Raw genomic sequence first — 25373 nt, forward strand, 5'->3', positions numbered from 1 at the left:
ACCTGTTGATACCCCTGCTATAGAGAAAGAACAGAAAATGTGCACAGAGACAGATTGCAATGAAACAGCGAGAAGAGACTTAGGGGCAGATTTACGAGCCCCATGCGCCACATTTGCACCACCGTTGCATCACTCCTATGAGGGAGCGGCGGCGTAAACCATGCGCCACGTTGCACCCTCTTTACAACGTGACACATCTAGGGAGATGCGTCCCGTCTCAAGAACGCCTTAGAGAAGTGCCTGAGTAAAATCTACAAGATTTCACTGTCACTTTTCTGACGCCGCCTCATCCAAACTTTGCGCCTGCTTGAAGCAGGCATAAGGCGTGACGCACCATGTTGAGGATAGGCCAGGTTGGAACTGCGCTGGAGTTGCGTCGTGCCCACTACACAACTCCAGCACTGCGGCAACCATACGCCGGCAGATGCAACACGCATCTGTTTATCCATGCGCCATGCTACGCCGTATTTACAATGTGGCGCATTTGTGGTGGCGCAAGGGTAAACTTGCGTCATGCATCTTTCCTGGCGCATCCCTGCTGATTTGCAGGGAAGCCCCAGGAAACGTAAATCTGCCCCCGAGTGCATTAAGAGATAGACCTACAAAGCGAAAGGTAGTTCAGAAAGAGTGCAGAGCGTGAGAGTAACCCGGAGCATATAGAGAGAGAGAATACAGAAGCAGAGACTAGTATGCAGGAAGCTCTAGACAACATACAGACACAGGGAGAGCAAACATTTTAACAGGCAGTGCAGATTGTGTGCAACAAACAAAGACAAAAGTGTAGAGAGGGCTGAGATGAGGATTCTTCTGATTGGGGAAAGAGCATAGAGAGAAATTGCTAGAGAAAATAGAGAAAGTGCAAAGTTCAGAGGAACATAGTGTAGACAGCACAGAGAAATTAAGACTTCATTTAGACAGAATGGACAGACACTCGGTCGATCTTTTCATTAGTCTGACAAAATTCCAGACAGGAAATGGTAGAAGGTAGTCCCATTTAATGGTCTTGCATAGTGAACACTTCCAAATAAATCTTGTGTCTTAAGCAAAAAGCCTTAAGAAGCTCCTGAACTCTAAACATGCCAATTGTGTCCCTTTAGGAGACCAGCATTCCCCAAAACAAGCTTGTCCCTGCCCACCGAGTCGCTCCTCATCAAGGATTTGTAGGCTAAGGAAGTGCAAGATTGCCCTGCTCCCACTTCAGAGCTGCTTTAACTATGACCATGCACATAAATGGAATCATTCATACGATGAGGAATTTGCAGGAAGAATTATCCATTGGAAAAGAAAGTTACCTTCAGTAATGATATTTCTAGTGGATACCATATGTTCCTGCAGATTCATAACCGCCCATCCGCTCCCTACTTCTGAGATAATGGCGGTCATAATAAGGTCCTAAGGATTGTAACTGTTATTTCTGCTGTATTATTCAGTTGTCATTGTCTTTTTAACTTACATATTCAAGGCTTTGTTGGATATAGAAAACAATTAAGAAAGTAATGCCAGATCACCATGCATCACATTACGTAGGACCATGTCCTCACATCCTGGTTAAGGTTAAACGGAGCCATGAATGGAGTCTTGTGGCACCACTTGTCAGCCCTCTAGAACTTTTGCTAAGATGAAATGTTTCCAGATCCAGTCTGGAATCTGTGAAAAGATATTGTATCCACCAGAATTATCACGACCAAAGGTAAGTAACTTTTTCTTCATAGCCCTCCTTGTACGTACACACACACTCATCAAATCCCATCTTAAATACCAATGCTTGCAGTCCTCCCAGGTATTTTTGGAGTATCATCTTCATCCATTTTTTCAATAAGATCTAACTTTGACATCTCTGTCACACCTGAACTTCTGTGGCCACTATGCCCTTTCTTGTCACCACATTTTACAGTCTCACTCTTTACCTTTGTCTTCCTCTAACAACCCCATTTTTTTTCTTCAAGAGGTTGACATCACAAAGAGTTTATTGTATCATCATTTAAAATTTCTTTTGCTGTGCGTGTACATGTTACATTTCTGGCTAAACAAACATGTTTTAGGACATTTGTTTATTAAAACGCTTCTAACACCTAAAAGAGAAATAACAAATCAACAAGCTGTACACAATGCATTCATTATCATTCGAAGCAATGTGTTTATGTCCTGTTGACCGCAGCTGAAAAAATGATTTGAAAAATGTTAGTGGTAATCTCTAACCATCTGTATAAGGTTGGGCTGACGAATTTGTTTTTAGTTCCAGTGAACTGAGGGATCCAAAGCGGAAATGGATGTTAGGGATAGCATTGAAGAAGGCATACCGGCACCTGCAGTGTTAATTGACCTCAGCGGACTGTACCAATCATCATGCGGGTGAGAAGGTGGTGGAGCAGTAGACAAATGTGGGTGATTGCTTGAACATGGAAACTGACCAACAGTAGGATGCGGAGAGTAGCTGGTACCAGCTAAAGAGGAGAAGCGTGGCATGTGGTTGAGGGAATGTGGATACTGAAACTGGCGGGACGGAGTGGATCCTGAGCATACTCCCGGCATCAGACTACTGCAGGATGGAATCACGGAGGACGTCAGTGATTTTTGGATCACCCTTTCATGCTTGCGATGCTTCGCTCTTCGATTTTGGAACCACACCTTTAGAAAATATGAAACATAACTTTTATCACTACAGTATAGCTAGCAGTGACCACAAATCATTGCATGATAATAACTCAATGGGCCATATTATCAAGAAAGGGCGATCCATTATCGCCGCTTTTATTGGCAGGAAACTGCTGATAAAGCGGGGATAATGGGCTTGATAATATGCCCTTGTGAATTCCCATAGAAGCCCAAGTTATGGTGTCAACCTGGGCTTCTATGGGAATTCACAAGGGCATATTATCAAGCCCATTATCGCCGCTTTATCGGCAGTTTTCTGCCGATAAAAGCGGCGATAATGTATCGCCCTTTATTGATAATATGGCCCAATATACGTAAAAATGACAAGAGATAGTTAACAGTTCTGGATATTATTATACTTCTTTAAATTAACTTAACTTTTTCTTGTATAACGAGTCATGTCTTGCACATGAACAAGGAAGTAAATACATTACATAAACAACTATTTGTGTGTCCTGCTAAAATTAGAATATTCATCTTTACAAGACATTATGTCAATTATCTGTAGCATCAACATTTATGTATACAACTAAATCCAATACAGTTCCAGACTTGTTTCAGACTTCTAATTTGCCTCCTTTTTCTTTTCAGAACTCGACCAGCGGGAGCAGATCACCAAAACTATAGACCAAACAGCTGCCATGATAATGTTTTGTTAGTTTCATAGCGTTGGTAGCTCATGGGTGATAGCTCAGTGTGGGTCTGCTGGGGGTTTGAGGACTGGGGACATAGCATTGGTTTGAGGGGTTACTGGGAGGGCAGGTTCAGGGCATTGTAATTTACTGTAGGCTGAAGGGCAATCCACATAGCTCTCCCAACTGCTTGGAGAAATGTTGGTCTATGCTCCATATCATTTAGTCTTGGACAAAATCTCTGTAATTTCGTGTTGGAAACTGGGTTACTGATTGAGGGGTTGAACCCCTACTGAAGCAGCTACCCACAATCATTGATAATAATCGGGTGGGTACTTAATTATAGAGCACTATATTTCAAACATTTGTGTATATCTTATATAAGCGCCTTACACTGCAAAGAATGCTTATGGAATGCTAAACTATTTAGTACTATATAGCTACATATACACACACAGTAGTTGCATGTAATTTGTCTAACATTTCTTAGTGCAGCCTTTCTACCTCCGAAGAATACCTCAAACTGTAGTAGAATAGACAAGGAGTACTAAAGATCATACCGCCAGACATACGCACCATTTATTTTTCGTCAGTATACAACGGCTTACTATAGCACCACGAGAATGGTAAATTAATACTAAATCAAATAAAATTCCATATTTTAAAAAAGTTTGATGTATTTTCTGAGGCACACCTCTTCCTGAAGAATCTTGCGGCTAGAACACTAAATCGTATAATGAAATGAGCAACACATGAGTGTGACCTGTATTATAAGTTTATGTACAGTTTGCTGATTCAATCATGTGCTTCATAGTGCTGTGAATGACTACAATTCACCCCAGGGGTGCTTGTCGGATCGACTTCACTTAGAGGAAATGTGGAGTCGACCCTGTACAGTTCTGATCTGGCCTAAATACCAGCTGTAGATTCCTCAAACCAGGGGGCGCTTTATAAGCCCCGAGGAACATGCTATCAAAACTGCATTTTCATCACCTTTTTACTCTTCAAAATGACTGCGACGTCATAAGGGAACCTTCGGATCAAAATAATAATGTACATGGGACACCGAGTGGGAGTTGCTTCCTGCCGCGCCCCCACCTTGACTGCACCCCAGCATGGCAAACATTCAGACATTCTGTCCCTGCTTCACTGCCCTTCCCTCAAAGATAGGAAAGTGACAGCCTCAAACATTTAGCTTGGGTTGTGGTGCTGCCAATCTGTTTATTTTTTCCAGGGCGCTGCATGTCCCGATTCAGCTGGAAAGAGCTGTGGCTGTTTCTTGCTCCAGAAGGCGCTACATGGTTCGTGCTGCAATCGCAGGGGTCTCCAACCTTTTCTGTATTGAGAGCTACTTATCTTCAATAAAACACATTAACAGCTACTAATATTCTTAGCGCAGTATAATTTCAATTTCTTTATATGTATATTAATTCAACCAAGCAAAATCTTTCTAATTTAATAAGCTGGGCTGCACACAGGTGAGCCACTCAGAGTTAGCTCAAGAGTTACAGTAGCTCACTAGCTACTGGTTGGAGACCCCTGGAACAGAGGAACCACATGTTCAAGGGGACAGGAGAAAAGTGGGTTACATTGGGTGCAGGTGGTCGTGTGGTCTAGCATTTTTCAAGTAGCTCAAGAAGAGATTTTCAAAATGCCAGGCGAGGCTGCCACGAATATGTTTATCTTGCCCCCGAGAGCTTTCGTGAAATACAATGCAATAATCATGAAGATTTATTTACAGCTGGACCACGAAGTGAGATTGTAGCTGGCATTTGCTCCTTGACTGGAATTTCGCCTTCAGTGCTAAACCACAAACCATCTGATCATGGGCAAACAATTGCATTTTGCTGTACCTAAAACTGCAATGTATGCACTGGAAAAGCACAGGTCCCCTGTTAGATGGAGGGAGTACATCTGCCATTGACGGCTCTCAGAGGGTTTATTGTTCAGAAAGCAGAGCTAAGAACACCACAGCTTTGTCTCATGGAGAAGGAAGGGGCAACGTTAGAGCCACGCTCCCTCTCTGGCACTCCTGATGTTCAGCACTTGTGCCCAGCCACAGCCCCACACTCCGTTCACAATCTGCTTGCATTATGGTCCGGAGCTTGGATGACAATGGAGGAATTTTAAAGGAGACACACTGAAATACTTCAGCTTTACCCAGGAGTCTCTGGGCTGCCTGTGATCATAATATAAAACACGTTTCCCCCGAGCCCACTCCTTTCTTGCCCATCAAACAACAGGAGGCAGGAAAAAAAAAGCACAGCGCCCGTGCATATTCAAGCGTGGTGGTCCGTGAAGCGGACGTCATGGTGAAAACAAACAAAATAAATTACACAAAACCGGGCACCATGCTAGGTGCCATGGTGGCACAAACAAAATAAAAGTATTCCCTAAACAGAGCAAATGAGAATTTACAGCGTTGAAAAACTACAGATGGTTGGTGCTCCTTCCGATACAACGGGAGTGATGTATCGGGAGCACCAACCAATAAGGAGCCAGCAAAATAGACTGATTCAGGAGTCAGCCAATGGTAATGGGGAGGCAGGATTACACGCACTATACTGACTACACCAGGTCTTGTATACAGTGCATGCGGGCTGATGCTCGACCTAAAAAGGAAGATTTAGCCTTGGCAAAAGGTTTATTTTGACAGGTCGAAATGGCATTGAAAACTGTACACACAGGCTAAAATGGCAAGCCTTAGACATGTTTACAGGGCTACTTAATTGGGTGGCACAATCAGTGCTGCAGGCCCATGATAAAAGCTCTGAAACAGGTAAGTTGTAGATGGAGCCTTTATTGGTACAACCATCAACAGCAGAAGTTACAGCAAACTCTATTCTCAGCAATTGGAATGTAATCATTCTAACAGTGATGTCACTGTCCATGACACTCTTAAAGATACAACAACATAACACATCCCCTATACATAATAAAAGAACAAATGGAATATTGATGGACACAAAACAACATAAAAGGTAAAAATAAGGATCAAAGAGTAACAGTGAACATTAATGCATCACATAATCCTTGAACTTCTTGGGAAGCTGTAAAGACCTCCTAGGAGTATTTCTCTGGTAACTGGTGGAAGGAGGAACATTGGGAATACAGGGAAGTTTGGTACCATCACAGTAATGATTCCTGACATCATTGCATTTGGCCAGTTTAGACATGTTCCAAGTGCAACCATTGTCTAAGGTGACAACATTTTTCTTAATGGTAACAATGGTGAAAGGACCAATAAAGTTCGAAACACCCTTGTGACCAAATTTCGTTTTTTTCACTAGAACACTGTCACCCACATTCCATTTCCTGTGTTTGACAACCATTCTAGTATCATAGCGTTGTTTGTATTTCTGTTGATAATTTGTCAACACAGTCCTCCTTCTCACTTCCCTTTCCACACTGTCCTCAACCACCATCTCCGGAAGCCAAGTAGGATTTAGCTTTGAACAAGCTAATCTACCTCTCAAAGCCTCAAAAGGAGATTTTTGCATAACAGCATTGGGAGTCGTGCGATGTGCCCACCACGTCTCCCTTAAAACACTGTTGAATGAAGTCTTCGACTCTAAAGCCCTCTGTGCACAACTTTTCACAACCCTATTCATCCTTTCCGTGAGACCATTTGCTTGAGGAGAGTAAAGAGCTGTCTTCTGATGAATGATACCGAGACTTTTCAAGAAACTGTCCATCTCACTGGAAGTAAATTGTACCCCATTATCTGTGAGTAAAAACTTGGGAACACCCTCAGACCCAAACACATCTTTTAAGAATTCAATCACAGTTCTTGAGTTAACTACACTCATGCATTTGGACACTACCCACTTTGAAGTGTAGTCAACCAATAAAACAACATATCTCTCATGTGAGGGCATAAGCTCAAAAGGACCGGCGATGTCTAGGCCTAACTTGGTCCAAACAGCAACCAGAACTTCCACAGGTGACAACGGAGAGTGACTGGTGGTACGTGACTTGTCATTGACAGCACACAAATGACAATCTTTAACCACGGTTTCCACCATACGATCCATTCCAGGCCACCAATATCTTTCCCTAATGCGAGCCTTCGTCAAATTTCTTCCTAAATGCCCTTCATGAGCCAGGTTGACAACCCTCTCTCTTAATTCACTTGGAGGCACAACTCTATCACCCCTCATTAAATTTCCTCGGAAAAAAGTTAAATCATTCCTCACGGACCAAAAGGGCTTCAATACACTCTCAAGAGTATCATAATCTGGCCAACCACTCCTGATAACATTCCTTAGCAAGAGAAAAACAACATTGTCATCAACCTTGCGTGACCATTCCTCTTCGGGAATGCTAGACTCCAAAACCCAATTTATGTCCATAGTAACCTCTGTGACACAATCTCTATCTATGGGAAGACGTGATAAGCAATCAGCAGGTTTATTGTTCAACCCCGGAATATACTGTACAGAAAAGTTGAACTCTTGTAAACCTTCACTCCATCTTTTTAACCTTGGTGTCATATGATCACTTTGATGACATGAAAAAATCTGAACTAGAGGACGGTGATCCGATTTAACCACAAATGGTATCCCCCATAAGTAAAATTTGAAGTGATGTATAGACCAATATACTGCCAACGCTTCTCTTTCAATGCAAGAATAATTATGCTCAGCTTCCTTTAAAGCTCTTGAAGCGAACGCAACAACAACTTCTTCACCATTAACAACCTGGGAAAGCACAGCACCTAATCCTTTAAGGCTGGCATCGGTAGTCAATATAGTTTTGAGTTTGGAGTCAAAATGACCCAAAGTCGGCATCTCACCAATCTCTTTCTTAACCAAAACAAAAGCTTTTTCGCAATCACTAGACCAGGAAAAATGTACTCCTTTTTTCAAAAGAGACCTAATGGGCTCAACGAGACTAGCAAAACCCTTAACAAATTTGGAATAAAATTCCGCCATCCCTAAAAATGATTTGACCTGATCTTTATCCACTGGAGTAGGTGCCTTAACAATACTCTCAGCCAGTTCTAATTTGGGTTGAATTCCATTCCCCGAGATAACGTGTCCCAAATACGTGACAGACTCTAAGCCAATACGACACTTTTCCTTTTTTACTGTAAGTCCACTCTCATTTAACTTATCTAACACTGATCTTAACACCTTGTCATGCTCACAGATGTCTACTCCATGAATCAAAATATCGTCCTGAAAGAACATTACATTGGAGAGATTGCCTAAAATCATTTTCATCACCCTTTGGAAACATGCGGCTGCTGAAGCTAAGCCAAACGGCATTCTTAAAAAACGGTAAGCACCCAGAGGTGTAACAAACGATGTTAAGTGCCTGCAATCTTTATGTAGCATAACTTGATGGTAAGCAGAAGAGAGATCAAGAACACTAAATATCTTTGCTCCCTTTAGGATGCTGATGCTCTCTGTTATGTTAGGCAAGGGCTGACGGTCTACCCAGATCCATTCATTCAAACCGCGAAGATCTACACACATCCTAATCGATTTCCCACCATCCTTGGGTGCTAGAACCACTGGACTCTGATGACTCAATCTCCTCAATCACTCCTAAGTTTAACAATTTCTCAATCTCAAGTCTAAGTGGCTCCAGCATCAAGTTAGGTACTTTCCTGACTTTGTGTACACATGGTGTGGCAGATTTTTTAAAGATGATTTTATGTTCAAATCCTTTCAGACACCCCAATTTGTTAGAAAAGACGTTAGGATAATCATCAAAATATTTACTAGACTCACACACAAGATCTATCTGGGGTTGAAGATGACTGGAAAGAAAATCTTCCATCAGCATGACTTAATCCTTTGGATCTTCAGCTCCTGGATTAAGGATAATCCCTAAGTCATGTTGATGCCGCCATCCCAGTAGATTATCACCTCTGACAGCTACATAAATTTTCCCAGATATACATTTACCACTGAAAGAAATGTTGGCCACAATATATCCTAAGATTTCTATTTTTGACTTATTGTAGCTAAGGGGAGAGATATCAGGGGGTGACAATTGAACATTTTCCAACCCAACCACTTCATCCCAAATCTTATTGCCAATTAATGTAAATGGAGACCCAGAGTCCGCCATGAGTTTAAATACAAATTTGTCAATTTTCACATCACAGAATGGCATAAAAATATGTTCTGTGTCGACCATTGCATCATTAACATTGGAAACCACTAGTGTACGTACAATATCGGAAGTTGGCTCACTAATTTCTCTCTTTTTTCCAGATCTACATACACGTGCATAGTGTCCTTTGATACCACAGTTATTGCAGATGCTGTCTCTAGCGAAACAATGGGGAAAATTAGAAGTGTGAGAGAAACTCCCGCATCTGAAGCAACGCATCTTCTGGTTACTAACAGGACGTTGTTGGCGAGGATCACGTTCCTTAGAGAAGGTAGATTCTTTGGTCAAAGAGGAACGATTATTATTTTTCTGGGCAAACGTCTTCTGGATAGGTTTGCCCTTAGAACTTACACTAACTTTAGCCACATCTTCGTGATATTCGGCAAATAGACCTTCCTCTTCTAACATATGTACAGAATCAGATACTTTCTTTTTATCATCACTGACAGTGTGACTATCATCTTCTTTATTCTTTCTTATTTCTTTAACCCATGTAGAGGTGTTTTCCATACCTTCTACAATGTCTAAGGCTTCTTTCAATGTGGGATTTTTGGATAATAATTTCTCTTGCACCCTAGAGCTGTTCGTGCATCGAACAAGTTGATCTCTAACAAGAGACTCAGAAAGATCGCCAAAATCACAAGTGCGTGAAAGAGTTTTCAAAGCAGCAACATATGTTCCAACACGTTCACAAGAACCTTGAACACGAGTAAAAAACCTATGTCGTTCCAAAACAACATTTATCCTTGGACCAAAATACTGTTCTAACATAGTCATAGACATCTCAAAAATATCTGCAGGTTCACCATCAGCTCCACCCACAGGTTTACTGTCCATACTATCATACGTATGTCTACCTTCAACACCCAAATTGTGTCACAAAATAGCTTGTTTTCTGAGTGCTGAAAATTTCTCTCCCCCAATAGCAATTAAATAAGAATCAAACAAATTCCTCCATCTTTTCCAAGGAAGAATGGGTTCATCTTCCTCTGAAAGAAAAGGAGGTGGTTGTGACATGCTAGAAGTAGTAGCCATTATAAAAATAAATAAGTTCTAATATCTAAGTTATGAAAGGTGAATACAATACCTATGTGTAGAATAACAGGTAGTTCCAAACATAGAATTTCTGAATAGCACAGCTGCTGACTAAATCATAAGAGAGAAAATGTGCTGTTGTGCACATCAACGATGAAAAGAGGCAAAATGAAGTTTTGTTTTGATGTATTGTGCTGCTGTGCGCATCAGCGTGGGTAAAACAAAGTTTTGTTTTGGGCTGCTGTGGATTAAATGGTTAATATGCGCTGCCGTGCGCATCGGCGTAGTCAAATCCGTTGTGAAGGTAAATAATGTGCGCTGCTGTGCGCATCGGTGTGGTTGCCAGGGAAATCCAAAAATGGCCGCTGCGTGGTGACGTCACGCGTAGGACGTCAGGCGTCAGACGTTAGAAGTCAGAGTTCAGATTAAGCTGCCGGAGCGGGGAGAAACCAGCCGAGACTTGCGTAATGGCACACGCTTACTTCCGGCTGCACTCGTGCAATGGCACACGCTCGCCTTAGGCTGCTAGAGCGAGGAAGGGAAGGCTGACGGTACTCGCGCAATGACACGCGATGGCACACGCGATACAATTCAAGCAGCAACAAGATAACGGTAAGCCTCGAGGAGAAGGCATTACCTGTGACAGTACCTGTTTTTTTTTTTTTTTTGTATGTTCTGCGTTGGGGTCGAAGATCAGCAATAAGGCAGAGCAAGAAGGCACAGCAAGGTCTGCCAATGTAGAATAAAAACAATGTGGTTTCAAATGCAGTTCAAAAAACGATGAGATGGAGTCAGCCAATTCAGTGTACTAAGTCTTAGAAAACGCAATCCAATCCAAGAAAGGCAATACAGTTAGTCTGTAGAATAATGATCCAGATGATAGAAACCAAGTCTACAATAAGTATACTGTGTTCAATGTGTCCAATGTAATCCAATAGTCAGAAAAACGAAAATTTGAAAAATCCAAGTCCAAAACAAATTCCAAAGGTAGGGGAGTTGATGGTTGTAGGTGCTTGTCCCCAATCAAGCTTTGTCCCTCATCACCAGTGATAAAAGCTCTGAAACAGGTAAGTTGTAGATGGAGCCTTTATTGGTACAACCATCAACAGCAGAAGTTACAGCAAACTCTATTCTCAGCAATTGGAATGTAATCATTCTAACAGTGATGTCACTGTCCATGACACTCTTAAAGATACAACAACATAACAGCCCACTTGTACCATTTAATTTACAGGCCTTGAATACATGTAGTACCACTTTACTAGGGCTTACAAGTAAATGAAATGTGCCAATTGGATGTAAGCCAATTTGAATATGTTTAGAGGAGAGCACAAGAACGTTAGTACTAGTTAGCAGCAGGTGGATGACCCTGCAGAGAGGAGTATGTCCAACAATTCTGTACTGACATTTAATGTGCATCATAAGCTTTGCTTTCCTTTTAAAGAAGGCTCATTCTGTACAGGTACAATCTTTGTTTTCTATACCAGCAAATATGATAGATTTTCTTTTCTCGCCTTCCTTTTTGTTCTGGCAGAGAGAGTTTTAGCTGTCTGTCAATTGGTTTGAAACCACTAAACAATGATACATTGCAAGAGTGTCAACAGATCAGCCTCCCTCAGCCACTGCCTATTGTGTCATTCACTTTTTTAATGAGTGCACAAGTCATTCGGTGTGGGTAGGGCCACTCTTGACATATAACATTCCGCAATGAAAAATAAACTGTCTCTTGCTAGACACATCCACGGCCCCTGCACAAGCACCACAAGAGACAGCAGAGAGTGAGTCTGCCACTGACTTTCGCCATGTGTTGCCGACTGCCACCAGGTATATTGGCACAAGGTAAGCTCATGATTGATATGACCTCTGAGATACCAGTATTTTGCCACATTTATGGCCATATTTGTAATTTTTTTGGGCAGGTTTTTATTAACGTCTGTTCGATTGTTGTGTATTCTTATTCCCTTGTAGTTCCTCTGTGTTTACTCTTCTAAGATGGCATCCGCGTTAAACATATATGTTGTTACTGAGCCTAATATTTATCGTATTTAACTTTAATCCATATTTAACATTTTACTAGGTATGCCCTGGATAAAAAGGTGGGCATTCCTGTATTCCCGTTTGTGATCCCCACATCCCACTTCTAGGTTATCGTAACTACTACTGAGCAAGTGGTTATAGAAGTGCCAAAGTGTCGAGGTATGACACATGTGGGTTATTTATACCATGATAGGTTATTGCTTTCCCTACAGCAATTCGAAGAAGGCAACCCATTGGGCGACTTTATTTATTTTTTATGTAGACTAATAAGGCATAGGACCCTTCCTTTCCAGAGTAACCTCCTGAACTCATACTCTTAACCAGAGTATTACAATTGAAAGAGACTAGGGGTTGGGTAGCTATTTAATACCACTGGACAGTACACAAATTCTATCTACAGACACTGGGAGTTAGTTGTGGGGGACCAGTGGTCAGCTGAATAGTGGGACATATTACTGCTTCCACACTGCCACCACTTCTATAAATTACCAACACAAATGTTTGCCCCTTAAAATTTTACATATATTTTATCTTACATTGGCCTTGCACCATGAAATTGATCACATGCTGATCATGCCTGTCCCGCTGATCATGTGACGGCCGCTGAGATATATGAGCCATAGTTTAAGCATATCTGTATTACAAGGCGGATTTGATAATATACCAACATACTTACTCAAAATGGAGTGCTTGTTTGCTGAACGCGGAGTAGGTATTTGGAGGGAGACATGAAGTAGGTCGAATTACAATGCTTTTCTATGTATCCGGTGGCATAATTCTAAATAATTGGTCCCCCAATGCAGAATGAGATGAAGGCCCCTAAATCTCCCATGTATCACAGATACTCATTGGCCTTGGGCTGATTGGGGCCGCTTAAGAGCTTGGGGACCCTTGAAGCATTGTGGGTCCCCTTGCACCACAGGGGCTGCAGGGGCCTTCATTACGCGCCTGTATATATCAGGAAATGTCCACTGGAATGTACATGCACAGACTGTATGACTGGTAATGCTGTCATGTATATCATGATGTTGGTAGACTAACTGTACTAAGCATTCTGTTACTGTTAAAAAATTGAAATAACAAAGCCACAAAAAAAAAGATAATTTGAAAATAGCACATCAATGATAGCATAACTGTTACTGTATAAATTCAATGTATATGTTCTGCATAAATGCTCTCTGGTGGAACAGTGGTGATAAGGTAGGGCTTCTGCATATATGGTGGAACAGTCCCAGGGTCTAGTCTTGTAATGGCGGGTGACAGGTGAATAGGGTAGTCTTGGGTTCCTCTTGAAGATGGCTCCTATTTAATTCGGCATTCAGGAAGAATCACAAGACATTGGCAATGGAGCATGAACTGTTTAGCGCAAGATTTGCTGCGAGTAGGATCGATACCTGAGGAATACAAGTGCTGGGCCTCCCTATGATTTACAATGAACTGAACAATTTGTTCATGCTTTGGACTGGATCTTTCACTGATCGTGTTGCTGAAGCAATGGGTGCGGGGGAAGTTCAAATCAGGATTAAATGTACAAAACTTTTGGGTGTATGGGATACAAGGGCGCTCATATAGTCGGTATCACTTAGTATGATTCTAGAAAAACAGATCAGTTTGGTGCATCCAGGAAAAAAGTAGGGAAGAGAACACCCTTCATCCCTAAATTTAATCAGAGATTGAAAACATTTACACAATACTCCTTGGAGCACACAAAGAACAGTCAATGTCTTAGTTCATTAATATAGGAAGAAAACCACAGACAAAGTCAGTGGGGCTCTTGTTGTTCTTTTCTTTATTTTTCACCACACTCCAATCCCTAGTGCCAACGCGTTTCGCCGTGGTAGGGTTTACCTATGGCTTCAGCAGGGCTCTAATTTCTCTCTGGTATTGATTCATTGTAGAAGTTTGCTTAATCACTGTTTATGTCCACACAATCTTCACAATGAATAGTTCGAAATTTGGTTTCTAGTGATATAGTATTCATATACAATCCAATATCCAAATGTCAAGTTTTGTCTCAAAAGGACAACGAGATCAGTGATCCCAAAATAATTCACTCCTCTCCGTGTCCAACTCGTCTGAATCAAAGCAGACTCTCCACAAATATATTTTTATGTCAATATTACAGTGTTATAGAAATAGCCTCCGTCAGCTTAACTGAATCTGAGAAAGCCACCACTCAGTCGCGTCTCTGCACCATGGGCCCGAGTACAGGCATGGACCTCAGTCTTCCGGGTTTGCGGTAATGAAGTAAGGATTAAATGTATAATGCTGGCTTTGTAGCCAAGGAGTGCTGTTTATGAGATGATATAAAAGGATGCACAGTAAATGATTAAAAAAAAATATAACTATTAATCAGGATCTGTGTATTCAATATATTTTGTATAATGTTCAGATATTTGATAAGAAAGGCACTTGGATATTGTGTGCTCGACACAAAGTCTAAAGACACTTTGAATTGTGGGATTTCTGACAGATGCAGGATTACATTGCTGAATTATTGGCAACCTGTCCAGAAATGCACAGGCAGGAATAGAATTAAGCTGTTCCAGGCGAATATCAGTCAATTTCTCAGCGGACATTACAATGCATTGACTATTACAATGTGTTGTAATACAACAGTGTGCTTTACCACGCATTATATATTTATTTTATTAGTTTTGGGGAAGTCCCTCAAGCCCCCCCTATAAAAAAAAAAGATATATAAAGTTCCCCAAACCCGTTTAAAAAAATATAGATATACATATATTTCAAACATAGAGATTGTTTTTTCTCTCTCCGATAAGCTTTTGAATGCGCCCTTTACTACCCTGTGCCTTACCCATCCCTGAACCCTAAAAGAAACTTAAGACCATTACTACCTCGTACCCATAAAAAACCCTTGGTATCCGGTACCCTTACCAATCCCTGACACTAAAACCCCTTTAAAGCCCATACTTCTCCATGCCCTTACCCTCTCCTAAACCCTAAAAACCATATAAAACAGTTACCCATCCCATAACTCGTATATCTATTTTTTTAATGGCATAATAATTATGTCATTTAAAAAAAAAAATACCTGCATGATGAAATAAGTGTGTGATAACCTCGTGTAGGGTCGCCGCAGGGCAAAAGCTGTATACCGTCCCAAGAAGAATCATGGGGCATATTACCAAGCCCTCGATAAATGCGTTAGCGACTTTTTAAAGTCGCTAACACATTTATTTTCATTTCGCACTATTCCCAATACGTCTCTAACCTGAGTTAGAGACGTATTCTTGACGTTATCTATCGCCCCGCGCTGGGGGCGATACATAACGCTAATGGGATGCAGGGTGGGCGTTCCCACGTCCAACCACATGTTAAATGTGGTTGGAGGTGTTAACATCCTATCATCAAGGCAGGCGTTGGGAGAAGGAGACCTGCGATAAACTCGCATAGGCATAGATAACATGGGGGTGTGGATCATAAAGCTGAATCCACCCCCCCATATTATCAAGGCACACATTAGCGCGTGAAAACAACGCTTGTTTTCATGCGCTAATGTTCCATATCGCCGGATTTGATTTCGCCTATGTGATGCACGTTGATAATTAAGCGCTATCACGGCGAAAAAATCCGGCGATAGCCGGCGATATGAAAATGTGCGATGTGCGTTTTTTAACGCACATCTAGATAATATGCCCCCATGTCTCTTCGTCTCAATTTCACGAAACCTGCAGAGCTTTTTCACAACTAGTCCTGTTGAAAATCCCAAGATGTGGCCACGATACACTGGTGTTGTGCAAAGTCGCTATTATGCAAGTGGAATTCCCAATCATTGGCCTTCATGATGTTTGCTGGGTTTCCTGCTTTCCCTAAACCTCTGCTCCAGTGTGTATTTCCCCTTTATCTAAATGTATAGTATGTAAACTCACAACCGTTTTGTAAGTAAAATGCATAACTGGCAGAGCTTTTCCTCTGCAATTCGATACTCATGAAAAAAAGATATGCCAAATTACATTTTGTTACAAAATGGTTTAAATATGTAGTATAGAGTATTAAAAGTATTGTGAAAGTCCTATTTTATAAGTTAAAACTCATTAAACTTTGGGGCCTCATATTTTTGGTACATTTGTAAGAAATATGTGAAGGTGTTGGATTATTTCTTTTCAGACACTAAAATACACCCAGGGGCCATATTACAGCAGGTGCCCCGGGAGCGCAACAGGCGTTTGCACCCACTTTGCGAGCCCACGGGGAACTTTGGTATTAGAAGGGTGCGCAGATGCTTATGCGTCCCCTTCTATAATACCAGTAGCGCTGACGCACTTAAAGCGCCAGCGCTATCAACAAAGGGTGTTCCCTCATTTGCATAGGGGCGTGCCCTATGCAAATGAGGGAAATCCTTTGACTCTGCGCCCGCACCATATTACAGACTCAGAGTCAAAGAAGCCCTCAGGAGGCGCACTTACAGTTCACTATTTAAAAGGTGGCACACTGTCGGTGCATCTCCTGAGAGCAGCCTTCTGCAAGGGGTAAAGGGGGTCCCATGGATCGCCCAACAACCACTTGCAGGCAGGTGCAGTCACTGACTGCACCCGCCTACAAGGGGATCTCTAATCCACTTTGAAAGTGCAGGCGGGTGCCGCTTTCACTATGAAAACACGGAGCAGCTGCTCTGTATTTTCAAGTGAACATGGCTGCCCTGAGGACAGCGCATACACCATAATGGGGCACATTATCACTGTTTACGCCCGAAGCACCATTTCGAACGGTGCGCCGGGCGCAAACAGTGACAATGTGTAATACGGCCCCAGGTAGATTAGCATTTATTGCAGTGCTTCCCAATCAGTGTTTTGCTGAATCCTTAGGTTTAGCGAATTGTAATCAGGGATTCTTAAAAAAAATCAGGACATTATAAATAAAGCAGGAAAAAATTATTGAACCATGAACTATTCCAAGCATCCATTTAAAAAAAGATTGTAGGAAATTTCGTCCAGCAATTGCAGTACTGGAGTAAACCTCGAGAGATACCAACCACCCTTAGGGGCTTATTTATGGGATTTTAGCAGAGGGTAGTTGCAAGGCACTTTGCTGCGCTGCCCTATGCCAAAGTGAAAAGGGCAGGAATGCTCCGTATTTAAGCAGTACGGTGCATCACAGGCTCAATGTCTTGTTCATGGGTGTTGCGTGAGAACACCCACAGAAACACCCATTGAACGCCCCATTCACGCAAGATGCTACGTGTAAAGGGCCCATATTTACAGGGACAGGAAAACCTGTCCTTGTAAATATGGAGCAGTAAATTAGCCACCAGTACGTCACGGAACGTGACGTGCTGGTGGCGCAAGGGGCTTGTAAATCTTCCCTGGGAGATGTAAGAGTTTGTTCACATAATTCCCCCTAGGTATGCTGGGATACCTGTATCCGTGCTTCGTTCAGTTTGGTGATCCTCGCAAGGTCTTCTCTGCAGTAGATGTCAGGGTAGTGGTTCTTCCCAAACGCTGCTTCCAGGTGCTCCAGTTGTTCTTGGCTGAAGGTAGTTCGATGGCGTCTGCGTGTAGGTGTGGCGTAATGCGGCGAAACATGACCACTGCTGGAAATTAAGGAGTTGTCTCCTAGGCCCGAAGTGTCTTCAAACTTCTTATACACGTTATCAATTCCTAAACGGAGAAATATTGTTTTCTGTTATTCAGCGACGTAACTAAAATCATAAAAATGAAGGCTATGGCGATATTGTTTTTGTTGGCGATTTCAGTAAACATTTCAGTGTAAACATGCAGATTTGCCTGCAAGAAATTCAAGACAGAAGCATGAACCAGTGATGGTATGTCATTGTTTATGCAGACGGGATTACTATGTTTTTTCAGACGTCAACAACCGTGAACAAAAGTCCTAAAAATATAGATATTCTTTCACTTAAAAATGTACTTTAAAGAAAATCTCCATTGTCTCATGATTCTAGAAATAATGTGTTCACTTGCATGTGTTAATATTATTTGTAACATTTACATTACTATGGACAGAAACCTGATTAATTTTATTGGAAAAGTCCACGTAAAATTGAAGGATGATGATAGAGTAAAAAAAAAAACTGATTATTGCCTTAGCCTAAAAACATGTCATGTCTAATTTATGAAGCAAATTCATTTTTGTTATGCAGTGTTTTTGTAAAATACTACTAACCACCCTCCAGTAGACTTATTGCGCTTTGTGGTGTGGGTAATTAAAAGGGATGGGTTATTTGGGTGGTGCTTTGCAGAATCTAGGGATGGATTCGGGTGAGGGTTGTGTGTAGCACAGATGCTCGCCACCAAATGAGTCCCAAAAGAGGAGACAGTCTTCAGAATCATTGTCCTAATGCTACATTCTAAAGAGGAATAACTTGAAGAAGATGGTCTTATCTATATGCCAAGGAGAAATGTTTTAAAATATTTGTTCACTTTTCTGCGGTATGGTAAGATGGGGAACAGGGGCCAGGCCAGCAAGCAGTGCCCTGCTTGAAGCTCTTTTGAGACCCACTCCCGCCGCACCTCCTGCTCTCTGTTGTCTGGCATTCTCTTCTGTCCAGCTCATCTTCTTCTGCCTCTCATCCCCTGTGCCTTCTGATCTGGTACTCGTTTTGTTCTCTTCCATTCGTTTTTGTGCTCCCTCACTCTTTTTTGTACTCTTTCACTTGTTTTGTGCTCTCTCTCCTTTTTTTGTACTCTGACTAGTTTTGTGCTCTCTCACTCCCTTTTAGTGCTCGTTCATCATGTTTGTGCTTTCCGACCCCTCTTACTGCTCTTTCAATATCGTTGTGCTTTCCAACTCCCCTTAGTGCTCTTTCATCGTTTTTGTCCTTTCTCACCCCTGTGTGGATTCTTTCTTTAGCCTTCTGCAGACTCTTGCACTCCCCAAAGCCCCCACCGAGTTCCCGGGCATTCTTCTTCTCCCCCTCCTCCTTAACTGGTCTTCCTGCTGTGTCTCCTGCCTCTTGTTTCCTTCTCCGTTCAGCCCTACCTACCACCCGGAACATGAGCCACCTTCACCTACCTCATCACTGAATTCATTAAATTCATCACACCCCACCATTGACTCCAGAGCTTTTATACTCCTCTGTGACCTCAACTTCCACCTAGAAAACATAACCAATCCCTCCTCCAAAGACTCAACAACATTGGCTATCCCAGCTTGCCACAGAAGAAATGCACATCACAAGACACATACTGGACCCCATCTTAACCACTAATCGTAACATCAAGTTCAACTCCATGTCACCGCTCACATGAACTGACCACTTCATCATCCAAGTCAACACATCATCTGCCAGTGTACCCCGCTGGAGCTTGCAGAAAATCTCAGATGCAGACTGGCTCAACATTCTCAGCATGATTCACCCAAACGCCATGGAGAACTTCAACAAAGACATCACCCAAAAAAAAACCAAAGACATCACCCACTTCAACAACTGGATTACGAACTGCGCAGACTCCATCGCACCCATCAAACACAACAAGCAACAAAGAAACAACAGGCAAGCCAGCTGGTACACAGGGGATCTTCCAGACTCCAAACAGCACTGAAAACAGCTAGAAAGACAATGGAGAGCCAGCCACAAAACCACCAACAGAGGGCTAGCCGAATGCATCAAAGGGATTGCCAACAGCTACAAGGAGATCTTATCGATCATCAAGGACTTCACCACACCCAACCTCCACAACTGCATGTCCCCCTTCCAAGAACTCTGTACCGACCTATCCAAATTCTTCGACAACAAAATCACAAGCATCTATAGGAAATTTACACACCAATCAACACCCTACCAATCTTATCACCAGCCTGCCTATCCTCAATCAAGACGAAGTAGCCCCTTCTCAGGCAACCTTCCTGCCTCCCCCTCCTGCTTACCTGTTCTTCTTGCTGCTTCTCTTGCCTCTTCTTTCCAGCACCTCTGGAGCCACGATCACCACCCCAACGCTCCTCCCAGTACCTACTTAATAACGACCACTGCACGACTACACGCTATCACTAGAAAAGACACAGCGGTGATCAATAAGTCCATCCATGTGGGGGCTTCTACAGATCCTTGCCCCTCCACATCTACAACCTGGGAGTAGCAGCAATCAGCACCAGCCTCACTGACATCATCAACAGCTTCATAACATCTGCCATGTTTCCTAAAGACTGAAAGCATGCAGCCATCCACGCCCTCCTCAAGAAACCATTGGCTGACCCGAATTGTCTGCGTAGTTTCCGTCTGATCTCCCTGCTCTCCTACCCAGCCAAGTGATAGAAAAGGCCATTAACAAGCAACTCACAACCCACCTTGAATTACACCACCTGCTGGGCACAATCAGGATTCAGGAAAAACCACAGCACTGAAATAGCCCTCATCACAGCCACTAACAACATCTGTACCATTCTGGTCAAGGAGAGACAGTGGCCCTCATCTTGCTCAACCTCTCTACAGCATTTGAATCAGTCCCCCACAATATCAGAGGACTCCATGAGATTGGCATCCAAGGACTTTCACTAAAATGGATATGATCCTTCCTCACGGAAGAACCTAGAAAGTGAGACAGCCACCCTTCACACTAGAGTCCAAGAACTTGATCTGCAGAATCCTCCAGGGATTGACCCTTAGACCTACCCTGATCAACGACTACATGACACCACTCGCTAACACCATCTGATCCCAAGGCATCAACACCAACTCCTATGCCGACAACACCCAGCTCATCCACTTGTTGATGGACAACAATAACACCACCAGAACCAACTTCACCAATTGCATTCCATGGTAGCAGAATGTATGAGAAACAACTGCCTAAAGTTGAACTCTGACACGACGAAAGTACTGGTCTCCAGAAATAAGACCACCACTTAGGACACCATCTGGTGGCCTAACGAGCTAGGACCAACACCTATACACACCAACCACACAAGAAACCTGGGGATCACCCTGGACGGCAAGCTCAAAATTACTGGCAAGTCAATGCAGTGAGGACTGCCTGCTTCCACATCCTATGCATGCTCTGAAAGATCGTCAAATGGCTGCCACAGAACACCACACAAACCTTCATGCAGTCACTCGTCACAAGCAAACTCGACTATGGTAATGAACTTTACGTCGGAATCTCCAAGCAGCTCAGGCACAGACTGTAGACCATCCAGAATGCTGCTGCAATACTTATCCTCAACCTCCCACGCCACACCCGCATGTCACCTCACTTCAGGTAGAACCACTGGCTCCCCATTCTCAAACGCAGCCAATTCAAACTCTTCACGCACACATGCAAAGCCTTGCACAACACTGGACTAGCATACCTTAACAGCTGAAAACACTTACACCAGCCAGTCAGACACCTACGCCCAATCTAACTTGTACACATCCCATGAATTCACAAAAGGAGAGCATGAGGGTGCTGGTTCTCCTACATTGCGCCGCAAACCTGGAATGAAGCACATCAGAGCCTCCTTTTTACTACTTCAAAACCGCAAGGAGCTGAAGACCTGGGTATTTGAACAGATATGTGGGGACTACACACAACATGCCTGCTCAAGCACCTGGATACCTTCCCGAGTGAATAGTGTGCTCTACAAATTAACATAACATAAGATAACCCTCTCAATACCGGACAAGCATAGGGCAATCTGGTAATGCAAGGCGGGCTGGTCTGACTGGTCAGTGTGTGGGCCTGTTTTATGGGGGTGGTAGGCCGGATTAGTATATGTGTCTGGGCTGGTGTTGGGAACGTCTTTATATAATGACTAGGAGAAAGTAGCATGCAGCATTGTAGTGGTAATGGTAGGTTCAACTGCGCATACGGAAGATAGCGGTGTGTGTCTCAGATGGTATGCAAGGATCTGGTGTGCCTCAGCAGGTGGTGCAGTTCTAATTTGAAAATAAATCATCTGCCACTTGATCCGCTATGAAGGCTACATGCAATTCTTTTCCAAGTTCCCCACTCTCCATTATAAAAAATGGAGGCTCTGTCGATATAGGTTTTGTTGGAGAATTCTGAAAACAATTCAGTATAAGCATGCACAGTTGGCTGCAAGAAAATCATGGCAGATGAATGAACCAGTTACTGTGTGTCATTATTTATGCAGACAAAATAGATCCTGCCCTTGTTCAGATGGGTGCTGAATTTGCAAATTACCTCCCATTGCAATTCCCACCTGAAACTACAGCAGCAGCTGATTGGCTGGATGGGGATCAGCAGCACTTTAAGATAGTGGACTGTAATCACTGTAAAGCATGAACTCTGCAGAAGTAAGATGGGAGGGTAGCTGACTGCCTTGCAGGATTTGTCATACAGTGTGAGATGGGGGCACCTGACAAAGTGGTGAACAAGTTGCTGATACAGACAGACCAACAATAGTTTCTTTTTTGCCAAAACATAGCGTTTGAATGCTTTGATATAAATACGTTTGAAGGATTCGTGGAAGATTCTGCAACAGCCTAAACACAGGAGTAACCTGACAAATCAATATTTAAACACCATATAATTCATTAAGCAACATGACTGTATCACGCCTGTGGCAAAGGGCCTTCATTGACTCCCTATAAAGGAGAGAGGAAATTTCAAATTCATCTGTCACGTGTCTTACATGGCTGAGGTCTGAGTTACCTGTCAAAGTTGTTTGCCCTTTATCTTCTCACCCAGGCCCAGATTCAGGGAGCTGTCACGGATCGAAGTGCAGCAGCCAAAAATGCTGTGCTGCATTGGGTGACATGGAGAGGGCATATTCACAAAGATATGGCTCTCTCCTCCACTCCTCCATTCCTCCATTCCACTCAAGAAACCTCAAAACCTGGCTCTTAAACAGACCCCCCATTGATGGACTGGAGCCTGCTAACTCCACCCCCCCCCAGCGCCTTGAGACCCTTACGGGTGAGTAGTCATTCTTAACAAACGCCAGATTGATTGATTGATTGACTCTCCCTAGCGCTTGCGCTGATTTCAGCTGCCGAGTGCCCTGCACTCAACTCAGCAGCATAGTACTAGGGTGTGTGTGTGAGCCTAGCATATGTTTTGTACAGGAAGGGTATCCGTCCTGTACAAAATACTGTGCTTAGACAAGTGAGAAAGCTTCTCCTACTTTGCATGTGTGCTGCACAGTACAAAGCACATGCAAAGTTGGAAAAGTACAGAGAAAAAAAAACATTTCTCAGTTTAACGCCTGCTTTTCAGCTGTGTTATTTTTGGCACTAAACCCTTTCTACTGATGTTTGAGAATAGGGTTTAGCATCAGAAAGCATGGGTTGTAGCATGCGTACACCCATGAACCACCCATGTAACGGCCCCTTCATGCAGAGTAATGCAAAGCAGTGTTTTGTGCTGCTTTGCGTTACTTTTCCATAAAAACCCATGCAAATACCAATTTACGTTGGTTTGTGGATCCCAAAAAAGGAATGTTGTTGGTTTAGCGTTATTAAAGTATTGGTATTGATAATCTTGGCGCGATGTCTAACCTTTGAACCTTAATATAATGTCTGTCTGACTTGGTACAAGAATTCGGTGACATAACTTTCCATGTCCATGCTCATCATTGTGGAGTTTTTTTTATCCCAACCACATGGAGTCTGACTTTCTCAAATTCAGATCTCTAAAAACCCTATACCTTCACACAGACTTCTGGCAGCCCCTTTCAGTTCCTGCCTCTATTCTTCATTCCTCAGGCCTGTCAGTCAGGCGCCTAAAACATTTTTCCACCTTTATATTTTGCAGACTCTTGAGCAATGTTTAACACTTTTCTATTAACATACATGGTTAATAGATTCCTTCAATTGAGATTATCAATGAGTGATGTTCAGATTATTCAAAACCTATACCGCTTTTAGTCTTCTGTGTATCTGATTCATGGCACCTTGTGGCTACCCCTAATGTTCTTTTTTTTTTTGCAATGCTTTGCAAAGAAACAAACTAACTAGGTGGGCATTAAGATAAACACTATAAGACTGGTGCCAGTTGAATTAAGTGTCTGAAACCCAATTGAACGTCACTGTGAGGGCAGTTTGATTCCTTATCTGATGAAAGTTGGTAGATGACAACTGTTTCAAGTGCACTACAGGCCGATGACGTTTCAGTGCTCTGCCTTGAAGTTTGAATTGTTGAAAGTTATCTGTGAAACACAAATTGGTCTTCATGGGATTAGATTTATCGGTGGACAACTGGGCAAGAGTATCTAATGCACAAGAAATTTTATGGGAGATATGTTAGAATTTGTCTGGTGCTTCTATAAGTCCAGTGAAATCATAAAGTTAGCCTTTAATTCTCAGTGGAAAACAGTGTTCTGTGGCAGATAAAAGATTAAGGGCCATATTTATGACCCGGTTTGTGTCACTTTTGCGCCACGCAACATATACATGTGCGATAAAAACCTTAAGTGTGATTTATGAAGCATTGCAAGGACACTTTGCGTGGCTCCATAAATCATAAAACAACACAGTTCAAATCTCTGCATTGCCTTACTCTACCCTGGGAAGTCGTTCCATGGGCATTGTGTAGGTGTTCCCACGCAACTCCCATGGATTTTCATGCATTCCTAGATCTACCAGTATTCGTAAACCTGGGAATGCACAAAAAGATAAACCTTCCTAGGAAAGGCATAACGAGGAGAAATACCTTTATTTCTTATCCTTACTTCCTCTTTCTATGTGTGCTGAGCACACACAGATAGAGAAATACGTCTCCCAGGATTGTTTTTGTGCTGGAAGATGCAACATCCTGCACAAAAAACAATTGCACTATGGTCCAAGGGTGCCTGCTTTTGTGCTAGGCTGTCAAAATGGGGCCAGCACAGGGAAAAAAGGCAGGAATGTCCATTTTGGACTTAAATACAGCGCGTTTCAACCCTTTCCCTGCCACGCATTGCAGCGCAGCAAAGGTGGCCTGCAGTGCTGCACTTCATGACAAGTTTGTAAATCTACCCCCAGATTTT

The sequence above is a fragment of the Lissotriton helveticus genome, chromosome 6, assembly GCF_964261635.1.
Source record: "Lissotriton helveticus chromosome 6, aLisHel1.1, whole genome shotgun sequence".
Taxonomy (NCBI): Eukaryota; Metazoa; Chordata; class Amphibia; order Caudata; family Salamandridae; genus Lissotriton; species Lissotriton helveticus.